General features: G+C 47.1%; 1 protein-coding gene across 1 annotated transcript in view; it reads left to right on the top strand.

Annotated features, from left to right (window-relative positions):
• LOC137524712 (actin-related protein 2/3 complex subunit 1B-B) overlaps positions 1 to 25265 on the top strand; it is a 144727-nt gene that overhangs the window by 1114 nt on the left and 118348 nt on the right. The gene's annotated exons all lie outside the window — the stretch shown is intronic.

Raw genomic sequence — 25265 nt, 5'->3', positions numbered from 1 at the left:
GCAATTACAGCTGCCAGTCTTTTAGGGTATGTCTCTACCAGCTTTGCACATCTAGAGACTGAAATCCTTGTCCATTCTTCTTTGCAAAACAGCTCCAGCTCAGTCAGATTAGATGGACAGCATTTGTGAACAGCAGTTTTCAGATCTTGCCACAGATTCTCGATTGGATTTAGATCTGGACTTTGACTGGGCCATTCTAACACATGGATATGTTTTGTTTTAAACCATACCATTGTTGCCCTGGCTTTATGTTTAGGGTCATTGTCCTGCTGGAAGGTGAACCTCCGCCCCAGTCTCAAGTCTTTTGCATACTCCAAGAGGTTGTCTTCCAAGATTGCCCTGTATTTGGCTCCATCCATCTTCCCATCAACTCTGACCTGCTTCCCTGTCCCTGCTGAAGAGAAGCACTCCCAGAGCATGATGCTGCCACCACCGTATTTGACAGTGGGGATGGTGTGTTTAGAGTGATGTGCAGTGTTAGTTTTCCACCACACATAGCGTTTTGTATTTTGGACCAAAAGTTCCATTTTGGTCTCATCTGACCAGAGCACCTTCTTCCACATGTTTGCTGTGTCCCCCACATGGCTTGTTGCAAACTGCAAACGGTACTTCTTGTGCTATTCTGTTAACAATGGCTTTTTGCACATTCATTCCAGCTAAATCGCTCCAAAAATGCTACATATAGCACGTTTGAAATTTCACCAAATTGTGTGTGAACGAGCCCCAAGGATGGCAATCTCCAAATTCCTCTCACTGCAAGTTTCCTTTAATGCAGATCTATACCTAGATACTCACCAAAGTAGAGAGAAGACTCTGGATGCTACAGAGGCTTTCCCCATCCTCATTGACCCAACTGCTGCTGACCAGGACCCTCTTTTTTGCGGTCATGCACCCTATCTCTGTGCGGGCGCACCCACACTGCGCAGGTGCCAGTAGGGTTTGCAAAATAGGATGGCTGTTGTCTCTGTACACAAGCAGCGTTGTGCTGAAAGCTGCACAGAACGCTCATTCACAGAGGGGAGTGTTCAACATATTCTACAGTATTGTTGAATAGGTGAAAAGGGCCCCAGCACAGGAACAGAGGGGGCAGATAGGGTAAGCCTCTGGACTATCCAGTGGCTTCCCTCTACTGAGGTATGTAATCAGTTGTATTTATCTTTCAGCCCAGGTATGCTTTCAGTAGCTGGCTCATTCACCAGCTTGGTGAATTCAAGTAGAAGTGATGTGTTTTTTAAAAAAACAGGAATTTAAAAGAGCAGAACCTTCAAACTGTTTGAGAACGCCGTGCTATTTTTAATGTTAATGTTGTAACAAAAGAAGAATGGCATCAAAGTTGAATATTTTGTTTAGTAAACAGAGGTGCCAAGCTATCATTGGACTCTAAGCTGTGTGATACTCTGGTTATTTATTGCCTGATGAGGCGGGATGTTGCCCGTGAAAAGCGTTGCATTTTTTGTTTCGGAGTATGTGAATAAACTGTTGTTTCTTCAATCAACAGCATTTTTTCTGTTTTAGTGTGGCTGGTCCACCACCGCCACCTGAACATTTTTAAGCCTTTTATCGAATTTTATCCTATTGGCGCCTCTGTACTTCCATACATCAAGTCGACCACCCTTGGTGGAAGGGTGACAAACCCTCCTTTCTTCTTTCTACAGAGAGCGACATCTTAGCCCTGAGTGGGGTCAGGCCTAATCTCTCCACCTGCCTATACAGGGGTTGCCTAGGGGCAACCCAGGTTTGTAAGTATAATACTTACGATTCATTTTATCATTCATTGTCCATAACATACACTATATTGGGCTCTCGGTCTCTACTTTATATTGTTTAGTAAACAGTTTGTCAATTGTATGCATGAGAAAATGCCTGGAGTGAATAAGTCTGCATGCTCAGTCAGCAGGCATCTTCCCTCTGCGTTGCATTATGCTTCCATAGATATCTAACATGAGCTTCAGAAGGGCAGCACGTTCACATTCTGTGCTGAATGTGTGTGAACGTGCTGCCCTTCTGAAGCTCATGTTAGATATCTATGAAAGCATAAAGCAACGCTGGGAGAAGATGCCTGCTGACTGAGCATGCAGTTACAAAGAGGGTTGGCTTGAGATAAGTTAGGGAGTTGGATAACAGTAGCCAAGGAGTCTAAGAAACCCAGTCCAATGTTTCAGTACACAAACGACAGGCTGTGGTTTTGAAAGACTCTATTATGAGGAAGCTGGATAACATCACTCACATACATACATATTAACCCTTTCCACACTCAAACTAATACACAGTTTTCACAAACAGCAAAAAATGCTGCTAGCATAATTTAAGATGGAAAGTGCACAAAAGGCTGCAGAAATTTGTTTGTGCTCATCGGTCTTATCCTGATTCCTCTCACTAGCGAGTTATTATTATTATTTTGTACTAGCTGATGGCCCAGCATTGCCCAGGTATGTATTTGAACCCCAGTCACCCAATGACTAAGTATATCAGGTTTGAGGCTTGTGCCATTAACAGTGCAAGAATGGCAGTAATTAAATATTCCCCTTGAAAATCAATAGGTGAATTTTGATTGTTTTTCGTAGGCTCCACCCACTTTTCCTAAATATTAATTCAAGTCAACCAGTGACCAACTGTGCAAAGTTTGAGAATCCTACCATTAACAGTGTAAGAAGGGCTGCAGTTTACATTTTCCCAGTGAAATTTGTATTTGTCTCCGCCCACTTTTTGGTTATGGGGATAAAAAGTATCCTATATGTTATGCCAGGCAATGTGCTATGTGTGTGCCAAATGTCATTCAAATTCGTTCAGCCATTGTTGCTAGAGTTGTCTCGAACCTCTGATTTTGGTTCGCGAACCTCGAACGCGAACATGTGGAAAAAGTTTGCGAACCGGCGAACGTTTCAAAACCGCCATAGACTTCAATAGGCAGGCGAACTTTCAAAACTACAAACACTAATACTGGCCACTAAAGTGATGGAAAAGATGTTTCAAGGGGTCTAACACCTGTAGGGGGGCATGGCGGAGTTGGATACACACCAAAAGTCCCAGGGAAAAATCCGGATTTGATGCACAGCAGGGTTTAAGGGCAGAAATCCCATTGCATTGCTAAATTGGTGGCCTAAAGTGCTTTAAAACATCTTGTATGTGTATACATAATCAGGTAGTGTAATTAGTGCACTGCTTCACACTGACAGACTTCACCGCAGCAAGGTAACGATCGCGAAAGGGAATTGGCACATGTACATGCCTTTTGTTGTTGCAGCTGCAGTGCAGCCAGAAAAATTAGGCAGGCATGTACACGCACCAGAAAAATGATTATTCTTTTTGTTCAGGAATCCACAGTCCTAGACCCTGTTGGTGGTGGCGGAGAAGGCAGTCAAGCGGCCTGCAGGCAGAGATGCTGTGTGGGGACTGACTTAGTCTTGGGGCAGGCAGTCACTTGGCGTGCAGGCAGAGATGCTGTGTGTGTGGGGACTGACTTAGTCTTCGGGCAGGCAGTAGCCCTCCGGGATCCATGCCTCATTCATTTTAATAAAGGTGAGGTACTCAACACTTTTTTTGACCTAGGCGACTTCTCTTCTCACTGACAATGCCTCCAGCTGCGCTGAAGGTCCTTTCTAGGACGCTTGAGGCAGGGCAGGCCAGAAGTTGGATGGCAAATTGTGACAGCTCTGGCCACAGGTCAAACCTGCGCACCCAGTAGTCCGGGGGTTCATCGCTGCTCAGACTGTCGATGGTTCTTTCTCTACCATTGTTAAAGAAAGGGTACGGCTGGGGAATCGGGGTTCGATTCCGGTCTGCAGTGGGAGCCTGAGAAATGGCTACCACCACACATCCAAGGAAGGCAGCAGGCACGGCACACAAGTCCCGACTCGGGGAGGTAGTGATGAAAAATAACAATACAGGACTCTTTCAAGGCCCTGTATAATGATGAGTACTAGTGTTGGGCGAACAGTGTTCGCCACTGTTCGGGTTCTGCAGAACATCACCCTGTTCGGGTGATGTTCGAGTTCGGCCGAACACCTGACGGTGCTCGGCCAAACCGTTCGGCCATATGGCCGAACTAAGAGCGCATGGCCGAACGTTCCCCGAACGTTCGGCTAGCGCTGTGATTGGCCGAACGGGTCACGTGGTTCGGACCCGAACGCGCTCTGATTGGCCGAACTGTCACGTGGTTCGGGTAAATAAATACCCGAACCACGTCATATCTCCGCCATTTGTCTGTGGGTTTAGCTTTGGGTAGGCAGGCAGGGTAGTTCGCGCTCCAGCCACGCTAGCCAGGGTCCCCCCCAGTCATTGTGTGTCACTGCTGGGAACAGTAGTACACCGCTCGTTCAGCCACACTATATAGCATTCTGTGTACTGTTCTGTGTCTGCTGGGAACAGTGGTACACCGCTCGTTCAGCCACACTATATAGCATTCTGTGTACTGTTCTGTGTCTGCTGGGAACAGTGGTACACCGCTCGTTCAGCCACACTATATAGCATTCTGTGTACTGTTCTGTGTCTGCTGGGAACAGTAGTACACCGCTCGTTCAGCCACACTATATAGCATTCTGTGTACTGTTCTGTGTCTGCTGGGAACAGTAGTACACCGCTCGTTCAGCCACACTATATAGCATTCTGTGTACTGTTCTGTGTCTGCTGGGAACAGTAGTACACCGCTCGTTCAGCCACACTATATAGCATTCTGTGTACTGTTCTGTGTCTGCTGGGAATAGTGGTACACCGCTCGTTCAGCCACACTATATAGCATTCTGTGTACTGTTCTGTGTCTGCTGGGAACAGTGGTACACCGCTCGTTCAGCCACACTATATAGCATTCTGTGTACTGTTCTGTGTCTGCTGGGAACAGTAGTACACCGCTCGTTCAGCCACACTATATAGCATTCTGTGTACTGTTCTGTGTCTGCTGGGAACAGTAGTACACCGCTCGTTCAGCCACACTATATAGCATTCTGTGTACTGTTCTGTGTCTGCTGGGAACAGTAGTACACCGCTCGTTCAGCCACACTATATAGCATTCTGTGTACTGTTCTGTGTCTGCTGGGAATAGTGGTACACCGCTCGTTCAGCCACACTATATAGCATTCTGTGTACTGTTCTGTGTCTGCTGGGAATAGTGGTACACCGCTCGTTCGCCACTGTATAGCATTGTGCTCTGTGTCGCTGCTGGGAATAGTGGTACACCGCTCACCCGTCACTGTATAGCATTGTGCTCTGTGTCGCTGCTGGGAATAGTGGTACACCGCTCACCCGTCACTGTATAGCATTGTGCTCTGTGTCGCTGCTGGGAATAGTGGTACTGTATAGCATTTCTGTACTGCCACTGTACTGCTGCCAGTCAGCGTGTACTGTAAGGATAAGTGAAATGAGGAAGAAATCCGGTGAAAGAGGGAGGGGCAAGGGAAGAGGTGTTTCCCCTGACGGTTCACGTACAGGCCACAGGGGAGCACCCAAGAAAACCCACTCAATACCGCCCATGTTGTCCAGGACAACAACCCTCACAAATCCAAAAGAACAGGACCAGATAATTACTTGGATGACCTCTCAAGCGTCCAGCAGTGGGTTAAGCAGCACCAGCACATCACGCACGAGGTCCGAGTCCTCAGCCAGTTACAAGGAGCCAGTGGGCACAAAGCTGACACAACCGGCAGCGACACCACGCACACAACTGCCAGATAACCAGTCCGATGAATTACCTCAGGACACAATGGGGTATTCGCAGGAGCTATTCCCAGCCCAACAAACTTCCACCTTTCAAAGGTCAATGGAGGAACAGCCAGAAATGTTGTGCCTGGATTCACAACCGTTAACTGTGGGAAATGCACCGCGCACTGAAATACAAGGCGAGTCCGAAGAGGACTCGGAAACCCAAATCCCAGAGCAATTTGGGCAGGAGGGGTTGCAATTGCAGGAGGTCGGCCGACAAGATCTGGAAGACGACGTTGGAGTGTGCTGCGCAGAGGTTGTTGTGGGGAGCTCTACTCCACGGCGGTGGCCCACAATGACATATGACGAGTTTGAGGAGATGGAAGAGGAGGGTATGGACAATGTGGACAGAGACCCAGATTTTGTTTGTGAACGAGAACATCGCCGTCGTAGCAGCAGCACAGATGAGTCTGTTGAAGAACACACTGCTGCACGAGTTCGCCTTGTGCCACAAGGTAGGCGGCGCGCAATTTCAGGCACCACAAGCGTGGAAGTTCAAGTGAGAGGCAAAAGAGGAGCAAACAGAAATCGCCAGCAAGGAGGCAGGTGCTCCAAAGTCTGGGCTTTCTTTGAAGACTGCACTGAGGATGTTACCATGGCGATTTGCAAGGTGTGCAAGACCCGCCTGAGCAGGGGGAAAAATATTAACAACCTCTCCACCACCAGCATGAGCCGTCACATGCTATCCAAACATCCCACTCTTTGGGCAAACGCGTCAGGACAGGGTACCAGAAACAACACTGCCTCCCTTGGGTTCACCAGACTCACCACCAGACCCGCCTCAGCAGCAGCAGTAGCCCAGCCATTGCGTGGTTCACAACATTCACAAACATCAGACGACGCTGACACTGTCACTTTCCGGAGTAGTGCTCTTGAGGTCTCCCAGTGTTCATCAAACACAACAACCAACAGCCCTTCCGTGTGCAGCGCTACGGTTCAGTTGTCTGTGTCGGAGATGTTTGAGCGCAAGAGGAAATTGCCAGCAAATGACCCCCGGGCCGTGGCAGTAACAGCCAGCATAGCCAAGCTTCTGGCCTGCGAAATGCTGCCATATCGATTGGTGGAGACAAACAGCTTCAAGGGCATGATGTCAGTGGCCATCCCACGTTACGTGGTTCCCAGCCGCTACCACTTTGCGCGCTCTGCAGTGCCTGAGTTGCATGAGCACGTGGTCAGCAAAATAACCCGAAGCTTGAAGAATGCCGTTGCCTGCAAGGTTCACCTCACCACTGACACCTGGACGAGTGCGTTCGGCCAGGGTCGATACATCTCCCTTACCGCGCACTGGGTGAACCTTGTGGAGCCTGGCAGCGATTCCTCACCTGCTACGGCACGGGTGTTGCCCACGCCACAAACAGCTGCACCGCCGTCCCTCCCACTGGATAACAGCAGCACCTACCTCTCTGACTCCTTCTCCTCCAACGCATCTCAAAGCTGTACCTCATCCGGAAACGCTAACCCAGCAGCAGTAGGATCGTGGAAGCAGTGCAGCACAGCTGTTGGCATGCGTCAGCAAGCGTTGCTGAAGCTAATCTGCCTTGGGGATAAGCAGCACACAGGGGAGGAAATTTGGAGGGGAATAAAGGAACAGACGGATTTGTGGCTGGCACCGCTGGACCTGAAACCGGGCATGGTTGTGTGTGATAATGGGAGTAATCTCATTCGCGCTTTAAGGTTGGCTAAGCTGACACACATCCCTTGCCTGGCGCACGTGATGAACCTAGTAGTTCAGCGGTTCCTGAGGACATACCCAGGCGTGCCCGATCTGCTGTTGAAGGTGCGTCGAGTGTCCAAACATTGTAGAAATTCCAGTACTGCTTCGGGGGCACTCGCCAAGATGCAGGAGCGCTTCAATCTCCCCCACCATCGCTTGCTGTGTGATGTCCCTACGCGCTGGAATTCTACGCTGCACATGCTAGCCCGCTTTTGCGAGCAGAAGAGTGCAGTGGTCCAGTACATGACGGCGCAGTACCGAGGCGCATCCGGCCAGCTGCCAAGCTTCTGTGGATCCGATTGGGCCAACATGTTGGACCTCTGCCAAGTCCTCCAAAATTTTGAGCAATCCACGTTGCTTGTGAGCAGTGACAACTCTTCAGTCAGCATTACCATACCACTGCTGTGTTTACTGAAGAGGTCGATGTTAAAAATCAAGGAAACAGCTGTCATGATGCAACTGGGGGAATCTGAAGGAGAAAACGATCAGCGTGATGGTACCAACATCAGGCCATCCGCCTCAGGGAACGCTGGCCCCAGCAGCTATGACGAAGAAGAGGAGGAGGAACAGCTGGAGTTGGAGCAGGAATTTCATGCCACCACTGACGAGGGCCAGAGCGGTGCACGTTGGACTTCCACAATTCAACGCGAATGGTCAGCAGAAGCAGACCAGGAGGAAGGTGACGACTATGATGCATCACAACAACTATCACAACGCTCACAAGAGGATGATGAGGATTCTGGTAGGACTCTGGCACACATGGCTCAATTCATGCTAGACTGCATTGAACGTGACCCACGCATTGTGCGCATTCTGGACAACACCAATTACTGGGTTTATACCCTTCTGGATCCACGGTACAAACACAATGTTCCAAAACTGCTTGAAGAAAGAGTCAGACAGGTCAAAATGGAAGAATACCAGCAGGCCCTTGTGGAGACTTTAGAGAGGAGATTGACATCCTCCCCCTCCTCTAGCCAGTTGTACGCAGACAGACTGACTTCCGCAAACCCAGGACGACCAGGAGGGCAGCAAACAACGCAAGCCGCAGCTAGTACCCAAAAGGGAATGGTATCGGCAGTGTCCTTGGAGTGGGAAAATTTTCTGACACCCATGCAGCCGCAGCCCACTGAACAGCAAGCGTGCAGATCCACCTCCAACACCGATCGCCTGGAGAAGATGGTCAAGGACTACATGTCAGATGGCGTAGCTGTGTCGAACCATCCATCTGCACCCTTCAACTATTGGGTATCGAAGCTAGACACCTGGCACGAACTGGCAATGTACGCAATAGAGGTGCTGGCTTGCCCGGCAGCCAGCGTTATGTCGGAACGCTGTTTCAGTGCTGCCGGAGGCATCGTCACAGATCGGCGTATCCGCCTCTCTACAGAAAATGCAGACCGTCTGACTCAAATTAAAATGAATCAATCCTGGATTGGAAATGACTACGCAACACTCCAGGACCCCAACCAAGTAACATGACCAATGAACATCTGGGATGGTGTTGCGTTTCCGGGCCCTGTTTATTGAACCTCTCATCTGTATTACATTTATGACTGCATGGCGGCAAAAAGCATTGCTGCTATATCCGCACGCTTTTTGTCCACATGCAAGGCCTGGGTTGTTGTGTCTCACAAAGCGTGGCCTTCTCCTCCTGCGCCTGCTCCTGTTCCATCACGTCTGCTGCTGCTGGGTTAGCGTTGCCGCGTGGTCCCTGTTTATTGAACCACTTATCTTTATTACATTTATGACTGCATGGCGGTACAAAGCATGCTATCCGCACGCTTCTTGCCCTCATGCAAGGCCTGGGTTGTTGTGTCTCACAAAGCGTGGCCTTCTCCTCCTGCGCCTGCTCCTGTTCCATCACGTCTGCTGCTGCTGGGTTAGCGTTGCCGCGTGGTCCCTGTTTATTGAACCACTTATCTTTATTACATTTATGACTGCATGGCGGTACAAAGCATGCTATCCGCACGCTTCTTGCCCTCATGCAAGGCCTGGGTTGTTGTGTCTCACAAAGCGTGGCCTTCTCCTCCTGCGCCTCCTCCTGTTCCATCACGTCTGCTGCTGCTGGGTTAGCGTTGCCGCGTGGTCCCTGTTTATTGAACCACTTATCTTTATTACATTTATGACTGCATGGCGGTACAAAGCATGCTATCCGCACGCTTCTTGCCCTCATGCAAGGCCTGGGTTGTTGTGTCTCACAAAGCGTGGCCTTCTCCTCCTGCGCCTGCTCCTGTTCCATCACGTCTGCTGCTGCTGGGTTAGCGTTGCCGCGTGGTCCCTGTTTATTGAACCACTTATCTTTATTACATTTATGACTGCATGGCGGTACAAAGCATGCTATCCGCACGCTTCTTGCCCTCATGCAAGGCCGGGGTTGTTGTGTCTCACAAAGCGTGGCCTTCTCCTCCTGCGCCTCCTCCTGTTCCATCACGTCTGCTGCTGCTGGGTTAGCGTTGCCGCGTGGTCCCTGTTTATTGAACCACTTATCTTTATTACATTTATGACTGCATGGCGGTACAAAGCATGCTATCCGCACGCTTCTTGCCCTCATGCAAGGCCTGGGTTGTTGTGTCTCACAAAGCGTGGCCTTCTCCTCCTGCGCCTGCTCCTGTTCCATCACGTCTGCTGCTGCTGGGTTAGCGTTGCCGCGTGGTCCCTGTTTATTGAACCACTTATCTTTATTACATTTATGACTGCATGGCGGTACAAAGCCTGCTATCCGCACGCTTCTTGCCCTCATGCAAGGCCGGGGTTGTTGTGTCTCACAAAGCGTGGCCTTCTTCTCCTCCTGCGCCACCCTCCTCCTGTTCCATCACGTGTGCTGCTGCTGGGTTAGCGTTACCGGTCCCTTTTCCTGGAACCTCTTATATGTATTACATTTATGACTGCATGCCGACAAAAAACATGTTACCTGTGCAAAGAAAACAGACATTTCCCGCATTTAAAAGACAGTTTTCCCTTTGAAACTTTAAAATCGATTTTCTCAAAAACTATAAGCTCTTTTTGCTAATTTTTTTTTCCTCTTGTACCCACTCCCAAGGTGCACATACCCTGTAAATTTGGGGTATGTAGCATGCAAGGAGGCTTTACAAACCACAAAAGTTCGGGTCCCCATTGACTTCCATTATGTTCGGAGTTCGGGTCGAACACCCGAACATCGCGGCCATGTTCGGCCTGTTCGGCCCGAACCCGAACATCTAGATGTTCGCCCAACACTAATGAGTACACTTGAAATCCTTTAATGGGAATCTGTTAAGGAGGGAAAGTCTGCCATTCATTCAACTGTGTGGTCAACTCTCTTTGGTACTTTCTGCACCATGGTGACCACGGGTAATGGCCAGGGAATCAGGGTTCGATTCCGGTCCAGAGTGGGAGCCTGAGAAACGGCTACCACCACACATCCAAGGAAGGACTCAATGTGCTGTATAAGTAATGTAGCTGCCCTGACCGTGCTTTGCAGACCAGGCATCTGTAGTCAGATGCACCCTTGACCCAACGCTGTGTGCCTTTAACAAGAATCTGTTATGGAGGGCAAGTCTGCCATCCATTCAAATCAAAAGGTATGCACTGACTCCCAAGTATAATACAATGTGCAGTGACAGATGCAGTGAAAGGTATTCAGTGACTGCTGGTATAACAATGTGCAGTCACACAGGTGCAGTGAACAGGTATGCAGTGACTGGTATATAAAACTGTGTGCTGTCACGCAGGTGCAGTGAACAAGTATGCAGTGACTTTATTACAAATGTGCAGCTGTCACACACACAGGTGCAGTGAACAGTTGTGCAGTGACTGGTATATAAAACTGCGTGCTGTCACGCAGGTGCAGTGAACATGCATGCAGTGACAGGTATTACAAATGTGCAGCTGTCACACACACAGGTGAAGTGAACAGTTATGCAGTGACTGGTATATAACACTGTGTGCTGTCATGCAGGTGCAGTGAACATGAACAGGTATGCACAGTCGGACTGGTATTACAAATGTGCAGCTGTCACAAACAGGTGCAGTGAAAATGTAGGCACTGAATGTGCTGGGTCTGGCACGGTACAGCAATTAGCAAGGGCCAGATGTGACACACAGGGCTGTATAATGCAGTGTCAGTGGCACACAGAAAAAAAAACACTTCACAAGAACATTATCTCTGAAAAGAGCTCCTTTTGTGGTGCTTTTTAACAACAAATATCAGCTAGGAGCAAGCTACAAGAGCCTAACTAAGCCTTCCCTATCTCTGCAGCAGGTTCCTCTCCCTTCCCTCACTACTGCAGCAACACCGAGTGAGATGATGGCTGACGCAGCTGGCTAATATAAGGGGGGGGGGGGGCTCCAGGAGGGAGTGCAGCCTCATTGGCTGTCATGTGTCTGCTGACTGTGATGTAGAGGGTAAAAGTTTAGCCCAATGATGTAGGATAGGGGCGGGTCGAACTCGCCATAAAGTTCGCATTTCGACGCAAACGTGAACCACTGGTGTTCGCACATATAAGTTTGCGGTCGAACCATTCGGGACAGCTCTAATTGTTGCGTGCTTGAGTAACAAACATCCAAACTTTCGCATTTATAATATTAGTGAGATTTATATAGCGCCAACATCTTTCACAGCGCAGTACAGAGTATATTGTCTTGTCACTTACCTGTCCCTCAGAGGGGCTCACATTCTAATCCCTACCATAGCCATATGTCTATGTGTGTATTGTGTACTGCAGGTATTGTAGTCTAGGGCCAATTTAGGGGAAACCAATTAACTTATCTGTTTTTGTGAGTGCTTGGAGGGATCCCACGCAAACACAGGAAGAACATACAAACTCTGTGCATATAGTGCTAACCACTACGCCACTGTGCTGCTGAGTTCCTACACTAACCCTGTAACTTGCATAGCACTGCAAGCAGAGGCGGCCTTAGAGTATGCGGGGCCTGGGGTGAGTGTCATTTGCAGGGTCTAGAGCCACAAGTGTAGGCCATCTACCGTACTACCACATTTACAGGCTTGTCCACCTCTCATGCAGTGTTCCTTATTATTGTTTAAAAACTTGTTAAAGGCCACTAAGCCAACCAATATAGGAATAATTACAATATGTAATGTAATCACACGGCCAATGGTACTACCATTCGCTGTTTGATTACATAACGTATTTTAATTATTCTTATATTGGTTTAGTGGCCTTTAACCACTTGAGGACCTAGGGCTTTCTACCCCTTAAGGACCGGCCACTTTTTTTCCATTCAGACCACTGCAGCTTTCACGGTTTATTGCTCGCTCATACAACCTACCACCTAAATGAATTTTGGCTCCTTTTCTTGTCACTAATAAAGCTTTCTTTTGGTGCTATTTGATTGCTCCTGCGATTTTTACTTTTTATTATATTCATCAAAAAAGACATGAATTTTGGCAAAAAAATTATTTTTTTAACTTTCTGTGCTGACATTTTTCAAATAAAGTAAAATTTCTGTATACACGCAGCGCGAAAAATGTGGCCAAACATGTTTTTGATAAAAAAAAAAAACCCATTCAGTGTATATTTATTGGTTTGGGTAAAAGTTATAGCGTTTACAAGCTATGGTGCAAAAAGTGAATTTTCCCATTTTCAAGCATCTCTGACTTTTCTGACCCCCTGTCATGTTTCATGAGGGGCTAGAATTCCAGGATAGTATAAATACCCCCCAAATGACCCCATTTTGGAAAGAAGACATTCCAAAGTATTCACTGAGAGGCATAGTGAGTTCATAGAAGATATTATTTTTTGTCACAAGTAAGCGGAAAATGACACTTTGTGACCCAAAAAAAAAAAAAAAAAAAGTTTCCATTTCTTCTAACTTGCGACAAAAAAAAATGAAATCTGCCACGGACTCACCATGCCCCTCTCTGAATACCTTGAAGAGTCTACTTTCCAAAATGGGGTCATTTGTGGGGTGTGTTTACTGTCCTAACATTTTGGGGGGTGCTAAATTGTAAGCACCCCTGTAAAGCCTAAAAGTGCTCATTGGACTTTGGACCCCTTAGCGCAGTTAGGCTGCAAAAAAGTGCCACACATGTGGTATTGCCGTACTCAGGAGAAGTAGTATAATGTGTTTTGGGGTGTATTTTTAAACATACCCATGCTGGGTGGGAGAAATATCTCTGTAAATGACAATTTGTTAATTTTTTTTACACACAATTGTCCATTTACAGAGATCTTTCTCCCACTCAGCATGGGTATGTGTAAAAATACACCCCAAAACACATTGTACTACTCCTCCTGAGTACGGCGATACCACATGTGTGGCACTTTTTTGCACCCTAACTGCGTTAAAGGGCCCAAAGTCCAATGAGTACCTTTAGGATTTCACAGGTCATTTTGAGAAATTTCGTTTCAAGACTACTCCTCACGGTTTAGGGCCCCTAAAATGCCAGGACAGTATAGGAACCCCACAAATGACCCCATTTTAGAAAGAAGACACCCCAAGGTATTCCGTTAGTAGTACGGTGAGTTCATAGAAGATTTTATTTTTTGTCACAAGTTAGCGGAAAATGACACTTTGTGAAAAAAACCAATAAAAATCAATTTCCGCGAACTTGTGACAAAAAATAAAATCTTCTATGAACTCACCGTACTACTAACAGAATACCTTGGGGTGTCTTCTTTCTAAAATGGAGTCATTTGTGGGGTTCCTATACTGTCCTGGCATTTTAGGGGCCCTAAACCATGAGGAGTAGTCTTGAAACAAAATTTCTCAAAATGACCTGTGAAATCCTAAAGGTACTCATTGGACTTTGGGCCCCTTAGCGCAGTTAGGGTGCAAAAAAGTGCCACACATGTGGTATCGCCGTACTCGGGAGAAGTAGTACAATGTGTTTTGGGGTGTATTTTTACACATACCCATGCTGGGTGGGAGAAATAACTCTGTAAATGGACAATTGTGTGTAAAAAAATCAAAAGATTGTCATTTACAGAGGTATTTCTCCCACCCAGCATGGGTATGTGTAAAAATACACCCCAAAACACATTATACTACATCTCCCGAGTACGGCGATACCACATGATTGGCACTTTTTTGCAGCCTAACTGCGCTAGGGGGCCCAAAGTCCAATGAGTACCTTTAGGATTTCACAGGTCATTTTTGTTTCAAGACTACTCCTCACGGTTTAGGGCCCCTAAAATGCCAGGGCAGTATAGGAACCCCACTAATGACCCCATTTTAGAAAGAAGACACCCCCAAGGTATTCCGTTAGGAGTATGGTGAGTTCATAGAAGTTTTTATTTTTTTGTCACAAGTTAGCGGAAATTGATTTTTATTGTTTTTTTTCACAAAGTGTCATTTTCCGCTAACTTGTGACAAAAAATAAAATCTTCTATGAACTCACCATACTCCTAACGGAATACGTTTGGGTGTCTTCTTTCTAGAATGGGGTCATTTGTGGGGTTCCTATACTGCCCTGGCATTTTAGGGGCCCTAAACCGTGAGGAGTAGTCTTGAAACAAAAATGACCTGTGAAATCCTAAAGGTACTCATTGGACTTTGGGCCCCTTAGCGCAGTTAGGCTGCAAAAAAGTGCCAATCATGTGGTATCACCGTACTCGGAAGATGTAGTATAATGTGTTTTGGGGTGTATTTTTACACATACCCATGCTGGGTGGGAAAAATACCTCTGTAAATGACAATTGTTTGATTTTTTTTACACACAATTGTCCATTTACAGAGAGATTTCTCCCACCCAGCATGGGTATGTGTAAAAATACACCCCAAAACACATTATACTACTTCTCCTGAGTACGGCGATACCACATGTGTGACACTTTTTTGCAGCCTAGGTGCGCTAAGGGGCGCTAAGGGGCCCAACGTCCTAATCACAGGTCATTTTGAGGCATTTGTTTTCTAGACTACTCCTCACGGTTTAGGGCCCCTAAAATGCCAGGGCAGTATAGGAACCCCACAAGTGACCCCATTTTAGAAAGAAGACACCCCAAGGTATTCCGTTAGGTGTATGGCGAGTTCATAGAAGATTTTATTTTTTGTCACAAGTTAGTAAAAAAAGGCCACTTTGTGAAAAAAAACAAAAATCAATTTCCACTAACTTTTGACAAAAAATAAAATCTTCTATGAACTCGTCATACACCTAACAGAATACATTGGGTTGTCTTTTTTCTAAAATGGGGTCCATTTCTGGGGTTCCTATACCGCCCTGGCATTTTACGGGCCCAAAACCGTGAGTAGTCTGGAAACCAAATGTCTCAAAATGACTGTTCAGGGGTATAAGCATCTGCAAATTTTGATGACAGGTGGTCTATGAGGGGGCGAATTTTGTGGAACCGGTCATATGCAGGGTGGCCTTTTAGATGACAGGTTGTATTGGGCCTGATCTGATGGATAGGAGTGCTAGGGGGGTGACAGGAGGTGATTGATGGGTGTCTCAGGGGGTGGTTAGAGGGGAAAATAGATGCAATAAATGCACTGGGGAGGTGATCGGAAGGGGGTCTGAGGGGGATCTGAGGGTTTGGCCGAGTGATCAGGAGCCCACACGGGGAAAATTAGGGCCTGATCTGATGGGTAGGTGTGCTAGGGGGTGACAGGAGGTGATTGACGGGTGTCTCAAGGTGTGATTAGAGGGGGGAATAGATGCAAGCAATGCACTGGCGAGGTGATCAGGGCTGGGGCCTGAGGGCATTCTGAGGGTGTGGGCGGGTGATTGAGTGCCCTAGGGGCAGATAGGGGTCTAATCTGATAGGTAGCAGTGACAGGGGGTGATTGATGGGTAATTAGTGGGTGTTTAGGGTAGAGAACAGATATAAACACTGCCCTTGGGGGGTGATCTGACGTCGGATCTGCGGGCGAACTATTGGTGTGGGTGGGTGATCAGATTGCCCGCAAGGAGCAGGTTAGGGGCTGATTGATGAGTGGCAGTGACAGGGGGTGATTGATGGGTGGCAGTGCCAGCGGGTGATTGATGGGTGGCAGTGACAGGGGGTGATTGATGGGTGATTGACAGGTGATTGACAGGTGATCAGTGGGTTATTACAGGGAAGAACAGATGTAACTAATGCACTGGCGAATTGATAAGGGGGGGTCTGAGGGCAATCTGAGCGTGTAGGCGGGTGATTGGGTGCCCGCAAGGGGCAGATTAGGGTCTGATCTGATGGGTAACAGTGACAGGTGGTGATAGGGGGTGATTGATGGGTAATTAGTGGGTGTTTAGAGGAGACAATAGATGTAAACACTGCGCTTGGGTGGTGATCTGATGTCGGATCTGCGGGCGATCTATTGGTGTGGGTGGGTGATCAGATTGCCCGCAAGGGGCAGGTTAGGGGCTGATTGATGGGTGGCAGTGACAGGGGGTGATTGATGGGTGGCAGTGACAGGGGGTGATTGATGGGTGATTGACAGGTGATTGACAGGTGATCAGTGGGTTATTACAGGGAAGGAGAGATGTAAATATTGCCCTGGCGAATTGATAAGGGGGGGTCTGAGGGCAATCTGAGCGTGTAGGCGGGTAATTGGGTGCCCGCAAGGGGCAGATTAGGGTCTGATCTGATGGGTAACAGTGACAGGTGGTGAAAGGGGGTGATTGATGGGTGATTGATGGGTAATTAGTGGGTGTTTAGAGGAGAGAATAGATGTAAACACTGCGTTTGGGAGGTGATCTGATGTCGGATCTGCGGGCGATCTATTGGTGTGGGTGGGTGATCAGATTGCCCGCAAGGGGCAGGTTAGGGGCTGATTGATGGGTGGCAGTGACAGGGGGTGATTGACGGGTGATTGACAGGTGATTGACAGGTGATCAGGGGGGATAGATGCATACAGTACACGGGGGGGGGGTCTGGGGGGGGGGTCTGGGGAGAATCTGAGGGGTGGGGGGTGATCAGGAGGGGGCAGTGGGCAGGGGGGGAGATAAAAAAAAAATAGCGTTGACAGATAGTGACAGGGAGTGATTGATGGGTGATTAGGGGGGTGATTGGGTGCAAACAGGGGTCTGGGGGGTGGGCAGGGGGGGCCTGAGGGGTGCTGTGGGCGATCTGGGGCAGGGGGGGGGGAGAAATCAGTGTGCTTGGTGCAGACTAGGGTGGCTGCAGCCTGCCCTGGTGGTCCCTCAGACATTGGGACCACCAGGGCAGGAGGCAGCCTGTATAATACACTTTGTAAACATTACAAAGTGTATTATACACTTTGTATGCGGTGATCGCGGGGTTAACATCCCGCCGGCGCTTCCGTACAGCCGGCGGGATGTTGCGGCGGGCGAGCGGTGACAGGCGCCGGCAGAGGATCGCGTCACGGATGACGCGATCGCTCCGCCCATGCCCTTAAATGGACCGCCGCCTCTGTGGGTGAGCCGGTCCTTAAGGGCTCCACTTCCCGGCCGCCTCTGTGCGTTAGGCGGTCGGGAAGTGGTTAACCACCAACTGATGGGTTATAGGCTGACCTGGGATTGGTGCTAGGCTGAATGGGGAGTCCAAAGTTTGTATTTCTATTCAGACACGCTCCCCTGCCAGCCTAGCACCCATCCCCAACTCCTGAACCAGCCTTATACCCATCCCCAGCTCCCCAGCCAACTTAGAACCCATTCCTTGCTTCCCAACCAGCCTAGCACCAATCCCCAGCTCTTCAAGGCAGCCTAGCACCCATCCCCAGCTCCTCAGCCAGCCTAGAACCCATCCCCAGCTTCCCAGTCAGCCTAGTACCCATCCCCATCTCCCCAGCCAGCCTAGCACCCATCCCCAGCTCCCCAGCCAGCGGAGTACCGATCCCCAGCTCTTCAGCCAGCTTAGAACCCATCCCTTGCTCCCCAGCCAACCTAGCAACAATCTCGAGCTCTACAAGGCAGCCTAGCACCCATCCCCAACTCCCCAGCCAGCCTAGCACTCATCCCCAACCAGCCTAGCACCCATCCCCAGCTCTCCAGTCAGCTTAGTACCTATCCCCAGCTCCCTCGCCAGCGGAGTACCCATTTCCAGTTCTTCAGCCAGCTTAGAACCCATCCCTTGCTCCCCAGCCAGCCTAGCAACAATCTCCAGCTCCCCAGCCAGCATAGCACCCATCCCCAGCCACCCTAGCTTCCCAGGCAGCCTGTACCTATTTCTAGCTCCCCAGCCAGCTTCTACCTATCCCTAACTCCCCATCAAACCTAGTACCAATTCCCAGCCAGTCTGGAGGCTCCAGTCCATGCTCAACTGACCTAAATGCCCCTGGGGACCTCAGGCTGAGGCTCTTGCACAGTACCTTAATCTGAAATTTGGCAAGCTTCATATCAGTGCAGAAATTCATTACAAAAATGCAAATTGCATAGTACAGTAAAGCATGCTGAAGACGAAAACCTAAGCAATAAAAGGGAGGTCGGCACAAAATATAAGGTGCATAAAACAAAACAGGAAGATCTGAGCATTTGTAAATTACACACTGCGCAGTACACAAACTGCTAGACTTATGTAGACCTTTCCGTCAATACCACCAAAATGACCATGGTATGGTGGGCATGACATGCAGGGCCCTCTTCAAGTGCAGAGCCTGAGGCGATCACCCCACTTGCCCCCCCCCCCCCCCCCCCCCCCCCCCAAAGGCCACCTCTGACTGCAAGCAGATAATGTGTGCACTATACCTAATTGGCAGAATGTCATAAAGGAAGTCAGAACAGTCTTGTTTGTAATATCAATTTGAAGCCATTTTGCCTCATTACTGGTTAATCACTCCTCCAGGGCCAGATTTACCATTAAACAAAGTTGGCATGTGCCTACAGGCGCCTCGTTTATGAGAGGCAGGCGGCTCAGTGATCGCCCAAAGTGCACCATTCCCTTATTTCCGACCTCCCTCCCCTCATACCAGCGGCAGCGGTGGAGGAGCCCCAGATCTAGAAGAGTGGCAGTGGCACACTGTCATGGTTACTAATAGCAGCATCCTCCAGTCCTTCTGCAGCAGAGAGTGGCTCCATGACATCACTCAGCAGCGCCTTCTGTTTCCTCTCCATAGTTTCGGCGTCTGACTTTGCGTGTGACCATGGAGAGGATGTAAGGGGCGCTGCTGAGTGACTTCATGGAGCTGCTTGCTGCTGCAGAATGACTGGTGGATACTGCTATTCGTAACCATGACAGCCTGCCACCGCCGCTCTTCTAGATCTGGGTCTCCTCCGCTGCTGCCGCTGGTATGAAGGGAGGGTCTCCTCTGCGGTCAGAGTCCTTTTTCTGCCTCCTGAGTCCCCCTCAGCTGCTCAGGATAATTGGGAAAAGAAGGACTTGAACTTCATCCAGGTCTGCCCCCTCGACCTGGAGCCCCGCCCACTGCCACTGCGGAAAGCCGATGAGTGGACCTGAAATCTTGCACAGGACAGAATGAAAACATAGAGAAATGCACCCTGTATGTATTTAGAGAATTTAGTTTGTCTAATGGCCCCTCACCTGTGTCTATTCACAAGATGTAATTTGATCTCTCCCCTATGTCACCTGACTGCCATGACAAATAAGCACAGGAAGTTAACTATTCCTAATGTCTGCTTCCATGAAAGTAGGAAGTAGACACATTGCAGATTTATTGAAGGATTTGTATCAGCTGTAACCAAAAAATGTTTTTCTTTAAAGGTTTTCATGCTGTTGCTTATCTTTGTTTTGTTTTTTTGTTTGTTTGTTTGTTTGTTTTTTCCTTTCTAGTATTTATATAGCGCCGACATCTTCTGCAGTGCTGTACAGATTATATTGTCCTGTCACTTAAATGTCCCTCAGGTTGTTTTTTTTCTTAATCTTTTTATTCACTCCGTTGTGAGGGCTGATCTGATGCATGGTATTATGTGATTGAGGTGCTGGTGGAAGCAACGAGAATCACTAGATCAGTGGTCTTCAAACTAAGTCCCGCGGGCCGAATGCAGCCCCCTGAGGCTTCTTCACTGGCCCCCAAACACCACATGTATAAATTTTAGATGTGGCCCACTGCACTTTTAAATATCAGTGGCCCGCTTATACAATAGCTGTGCTGGCAACACCCATCCACATACTGTAGAAGCCAGCGAGCAGTAATTCACTGGCTTCCAATCAGGTTCATCAGGTGACACTGCTGTCCAACTGGATGGCAGATTGTCACCTGGGTATGCTTCACTGTCTGGTGCACAAAGACGTTCTTCAGGAGCCGCATGGCTGAATGGCTGCTGCTGGGAGGTTTCCTCCAGGCAAGATTGAGGGGGGAATAAATATGTATGTAATGCTTTTTAACATAATTTTATGTATGTTCCGGCCCCGCAGCAGTCTGAAGTATGTTGACCTCGGCCCATGACCAAAAAAGTTTGGGGACCCCTGCACTAGATTATATTGCCAGCAGCAGAATATCCTTTATTAGTTAAAATCTGCTATGAATACTAATTTGCTGAAATTAAAGATGCATGTTTAGCAGGAATTGAGTTAAATTCTGGAAGGGACAGATTCTCCTTCCTTTACAGAAAAGTAAAATGAAGGGAAACGTTCCTGGATCAGAGCTGGGAAAAAAACCCTTGAGAACAATTTTCTTTTGTATAAGGATAATGTTCTGAGTTAGTTCGTTGTCAAGCAAAATTTGGAAACTGAGCAGCCGCCTGATAAACTCTGATAAAGATAAGTTATTTACTTTTTGTTTTAGGAAATTCTCCTGCTCACCATATAATGGAAAATGCTATGGAAACGGAGTAAAAAGCTCCTAAAAGAAAATGTATTTTGAATACGGTAACAATAAAATGCAGGATGCACTCCATTTAGGGAGAGTGAACATGGCGGGGAAAAGTGGGAATGGCAGCGTGATTATAGGGAACATCTCGGCAAGCCTGCCTCCTTCTGTCTGAAAATTTGACTTAAAGGGGCACTATGGCGAAACATTTTAAAATTTAAATATGTGCAAACATAGACAAATAAGAAGTACGTTTTTTCCAGAGTAAAATGAGCCATAAATTACTTTTTTCCTATGTTGCTGTCACTTACAGTAGGTAGTAGAAATCTGACAGAAGTGACAGGTTTTAGACTAACCCATCTCTTCATAGGGGATTCTCAGGGATTTATTTATTTTCAAAAGCACTTAGTGAATGCCAGTTATTCTGTCCAACTGCCAAATAATTGTGTAGCGAGCAGGAAGGCTGGCCAGCATCATTATTTAAATCTTTTTTAGGGAATATCTTAATAAAGAATAAAAGCCTTGCTGATAATCCCCTATGAAGAGATAGACTAGTCCAAAACCTGTCACTTCTGTGAGATTTCTACTACCTACTGTAAGTGACAGCAACACAGGGAAAAAAGTAATTTATGGCTCATTTTACTCTGGAAAAAACATACTTTTTATTTGTTTAGGTTTGCACGTATTTTCAATTTTACAATTTTTCGCCATAGTGCCCCTTTAAGTCGAAAGTCACATTTTTCAAGGAGTGAGTGACTGAGGCTACAAGAAGAGGAATGAACAATGCACAGAGGTATGTGGATCCAGCAAGAATACCTGTGTGCTTACTTTAGGTAGCGTTGCCTCGGATCAATTATCCTTTAGGCCTCTTTCACAGTGGGACTTTGCGGTTTGATGCAACGTTAAAGTTACAACGCAAATTACAACAGTTGGCTGATGGTGTAATGGTTAAGGGCTCTGCCTCTGACACAGGAAACCAGGGTTCGAATCTCGGCTCTGCCTGTTCAGTAAGCCAGCACTAATTCAGTAGGAGACCTTTGGCAAGTCTCCCTTACACTGCTACTGCCAATAGAGCGCGCCCTAGTGGCTGCTGCTCTGCTCTGGCGCTTTGAGTCCGCAAGGAGAAAAGCGCAATATAAATGTTATTTGTCTTGTCTTGTCTTGTCTCTACAACGCAACGCCCCAAAAAAGCTGCACCGCAACTTGATGCCCCATTATTGTCGCATACATTGGGGCATACAGGCAATTAAAAGTATGCTTCCAAGTTCTTACTGAGCATGTGCAAACAGTCCAACGCAGCTAATAACGTGTATAACCCACAGCAACAGTGAATTTACATAGTTACATAGTTATTTGGGTTGAAAAAAAGACATACGTCGATCGAGTTCAACCAGAAAACAAAGTACAACACCAGCCTGCTCCCTCACATATCCCTGATGATCCAGAGGAAGGCAAAAAACCCTTACAATTTAGATAGTGGGAAAGCAACAGATGTAGTAGATGTAGTATACTTGGACTTTGCAAAGGCTTTTGACACTGTTCCCCGCAACAGCTGAGGATGCAGGGACTAGGTGAAAATGTGTGTACATGGATAGAGAACTGATTAAGTATCAAAAAGTAAAGAGTGGTGGTAAGTGCACCATACTCAAAATGGGAAACCGTTGCGGGGACCCTCAAGGGTCCGTACTAAGTTCAATCCTTTTCAATGTATTTACTAATGATCGAGTGGATAAAGTACAGAGTAATGTTGTCCTATTTATACTTAGATACAAAATTATGCAGAATTGTCATCAATAAGCAGGATAGTGACAGAATACAAAATAATCTTCACAGCATGGCACTATGGGAAGGCATATGTCAGATGGAATTTAATGAAATATAATGTTGATAAATGTGGAATGAGTTTTGGGTGGTTAGGACAACCCCTAGCCTGACCCGTTTATATCTCATTGGAGTGTGGTGAAAGCAATCTGTGATGTCCTCCTATTGGTCGGGGCATTGAGTCACATGGAGCCACATGGCGTTTTTTGGGTATAATAGGAATTAGAGGACTGTGACATCACCCTACAATTACCGTTCCCTTTGCTGCAGTTTACAATTCGGCCTCAGACCCTGAGGGTATCCTGAAGGCATTCAGCGCTGCAGCTAAAGTAACCTTTTGGATACAGAGATCAGGTTGCTGCCATCAATTCACATTAGCGTGTGGATACGCAAATTTAACGTTAGGTAAATTCTGTAGGAAAAAGGGTTAATTCAACAACCTTTCTAGAGATAGCAAAACATAACAATATTAATAAGAAGCAGGGAACTCTTTGCAGAGGTTTCAGAACAAGCAGTTAGACAAACTATTTTTAATTGTTTATTTTATAATAAAATAATGCATAAACTAAATACAGCAATTGAGCAGACTGATACATCAAAAATAAAAGTGAAAATAACTGAGTATAATGTCTGAGTTGTGTGTCAAATTACTGTGCCCTTTGCGATGGTAAGTCCAAACAGAAGATATAAAGTTCTGTGTGTATAGTCCAATAATGGAAAGTCTAGATCCTTGATGTACTACGGATACTGGTTGAGACTCTCTCACACAGCAGTTTTAACTCTTTCTCCGCTGGAGGGTAGAGATGGTAATTGGAGATGGGCAGTTACATGAAATGGTCATATCTCGGCATCAGTTGATCATAAACCCGCAGAGAATGATACATGCATCTTCCTGGCATTCTCTGTTTTACTCAGAGTCTAAACACATACAGTGGGATGTGAAAGTTTGGGCAACCTTGTTAACTACTTGTTGCAACAGGTACAGTATATCTACGCCCCTGCAAACTTTATCTTAGGTCTAGGGGCGTAGATATATGCAACTCTGCTGCTACCGCTGTTGTGCACGCTCCCGCCTGTTCGTGCGCGCATTCACGCGCGCATGCTTGCCGCCATTCGTTAGCCCACAGATTAATGAACAGAAACGCAGTTCCATTCATTACTCTATGTCTCCAATTCAATGAAAGTGGGCGTCTATGAGACACCTGCATTCACTGTATCTTCCTGTTGTCACATTGCCACGCATTACTTGCGATTCACACACGTGAATCGGAAATAATGAGTGAGGACATAAAGTAAATTACACCAAAATACACTTTTATTTAATAAACATCCCAACACTGACTTCTATATTTACCTTTTTCCCTCCCACACCCTCCCATAGTACCCCCCAATTTTTTTTTGTATAGGGGGGAAAAATTACATTAAAAAAAAATATATGTAAGTAGTTACCTTAGGGACTGAACTTTTTTATTATTTATGTCAAGTGGGCATACTACTGTTAATTTTTAATATACAGGCTTGTAATTAGCGATGAACGCAAAACTGAAAAAATGCACCTTTATTTCCAAATAAAATATTGGTGCCATACATTATACTAGGGAAATTTTTTAAAGAGGATCTGTAACGTCAAAACGTCCCCTGGGGGGTACTCACCTCGGGTGGGGGAAGCCTCCGGATCCTAATGAGGCTTTCCACCAGGGTTGCCAACCCAATTTCTAATTTTTGACGGACAAAAGGCCCAAAAAAGCAGGACACTCAAAATTTAGGACGGACACGGGGCGGAGTTGGGGGCGGAGTCAAAAGCGCACTTTTAAGTAGCTGTGGGTGGCGCTAAGCTCTGGGCATTATTATTTTTTGTATTTATATAGCCAGGGTTGTGGAGTCAGTCAGAGCAATTTTTGGGTACCTGGAGTTAGCAGTTTCATAAACTAAGGCGTCAGAGTTGGATGATTTTTGTACCAACTCTACAGTCCTGTATATAGCACTGACATCTTCTGCAGCACTTTACAGAGTACATGGTCATGTCACTGCAGTGGCGTAGCTAAGGAGCTGTGGGCCCTGTTGCAAATTTTACAATAGGGCCCCCCAAGCACTCTATACATAACAATTGATACGGCGCACCAAAACCTGCCAATGGCAACTACAGTGTCTGAGGTGCAAAAAGGGGATGGGGAACAGTTTGTTAATGATTACTACTATTCAAAGTATCTATAGAAGTGATTATTATGAGCACAGGACCAATAGAGAGCGAATACTGTAGTTGAGGGAGGGCCTCTAGGGGCACCTCTGGCCCGGATGCGGTCTCTACCTCTGCACCCCCTATTGCTACGCCCCTGTATCACTGACTGTCCTCAGAGGAGCTCACAGTCTAATCCAGGAGTGGGTAAACTTTTTGACTTGAGGGCTACATTGGGTTCTTAAATTTGATTAGGGGCTGGTGCAGAATAGG

This window comes from Hyperolius riggenbachi, chromosome 7, assembly GCF_040937935.1.
Source record: "Hyperolius riggenbachi isolate aHypRig1 chromosome 7, aHypRig1.pri, whole genome shotgun sequence".
Classification (NCBI taxonomy): domain Eukaryota; kingdom Metazoa; phylum Chordata; class Amphibia; order Anura; family Hyperoliidae; genus Hyperolius; species Hyperolius riggenbachi.
This window is presented reverse-complemented; position numbering and strand designations above follow the sequence as displayed.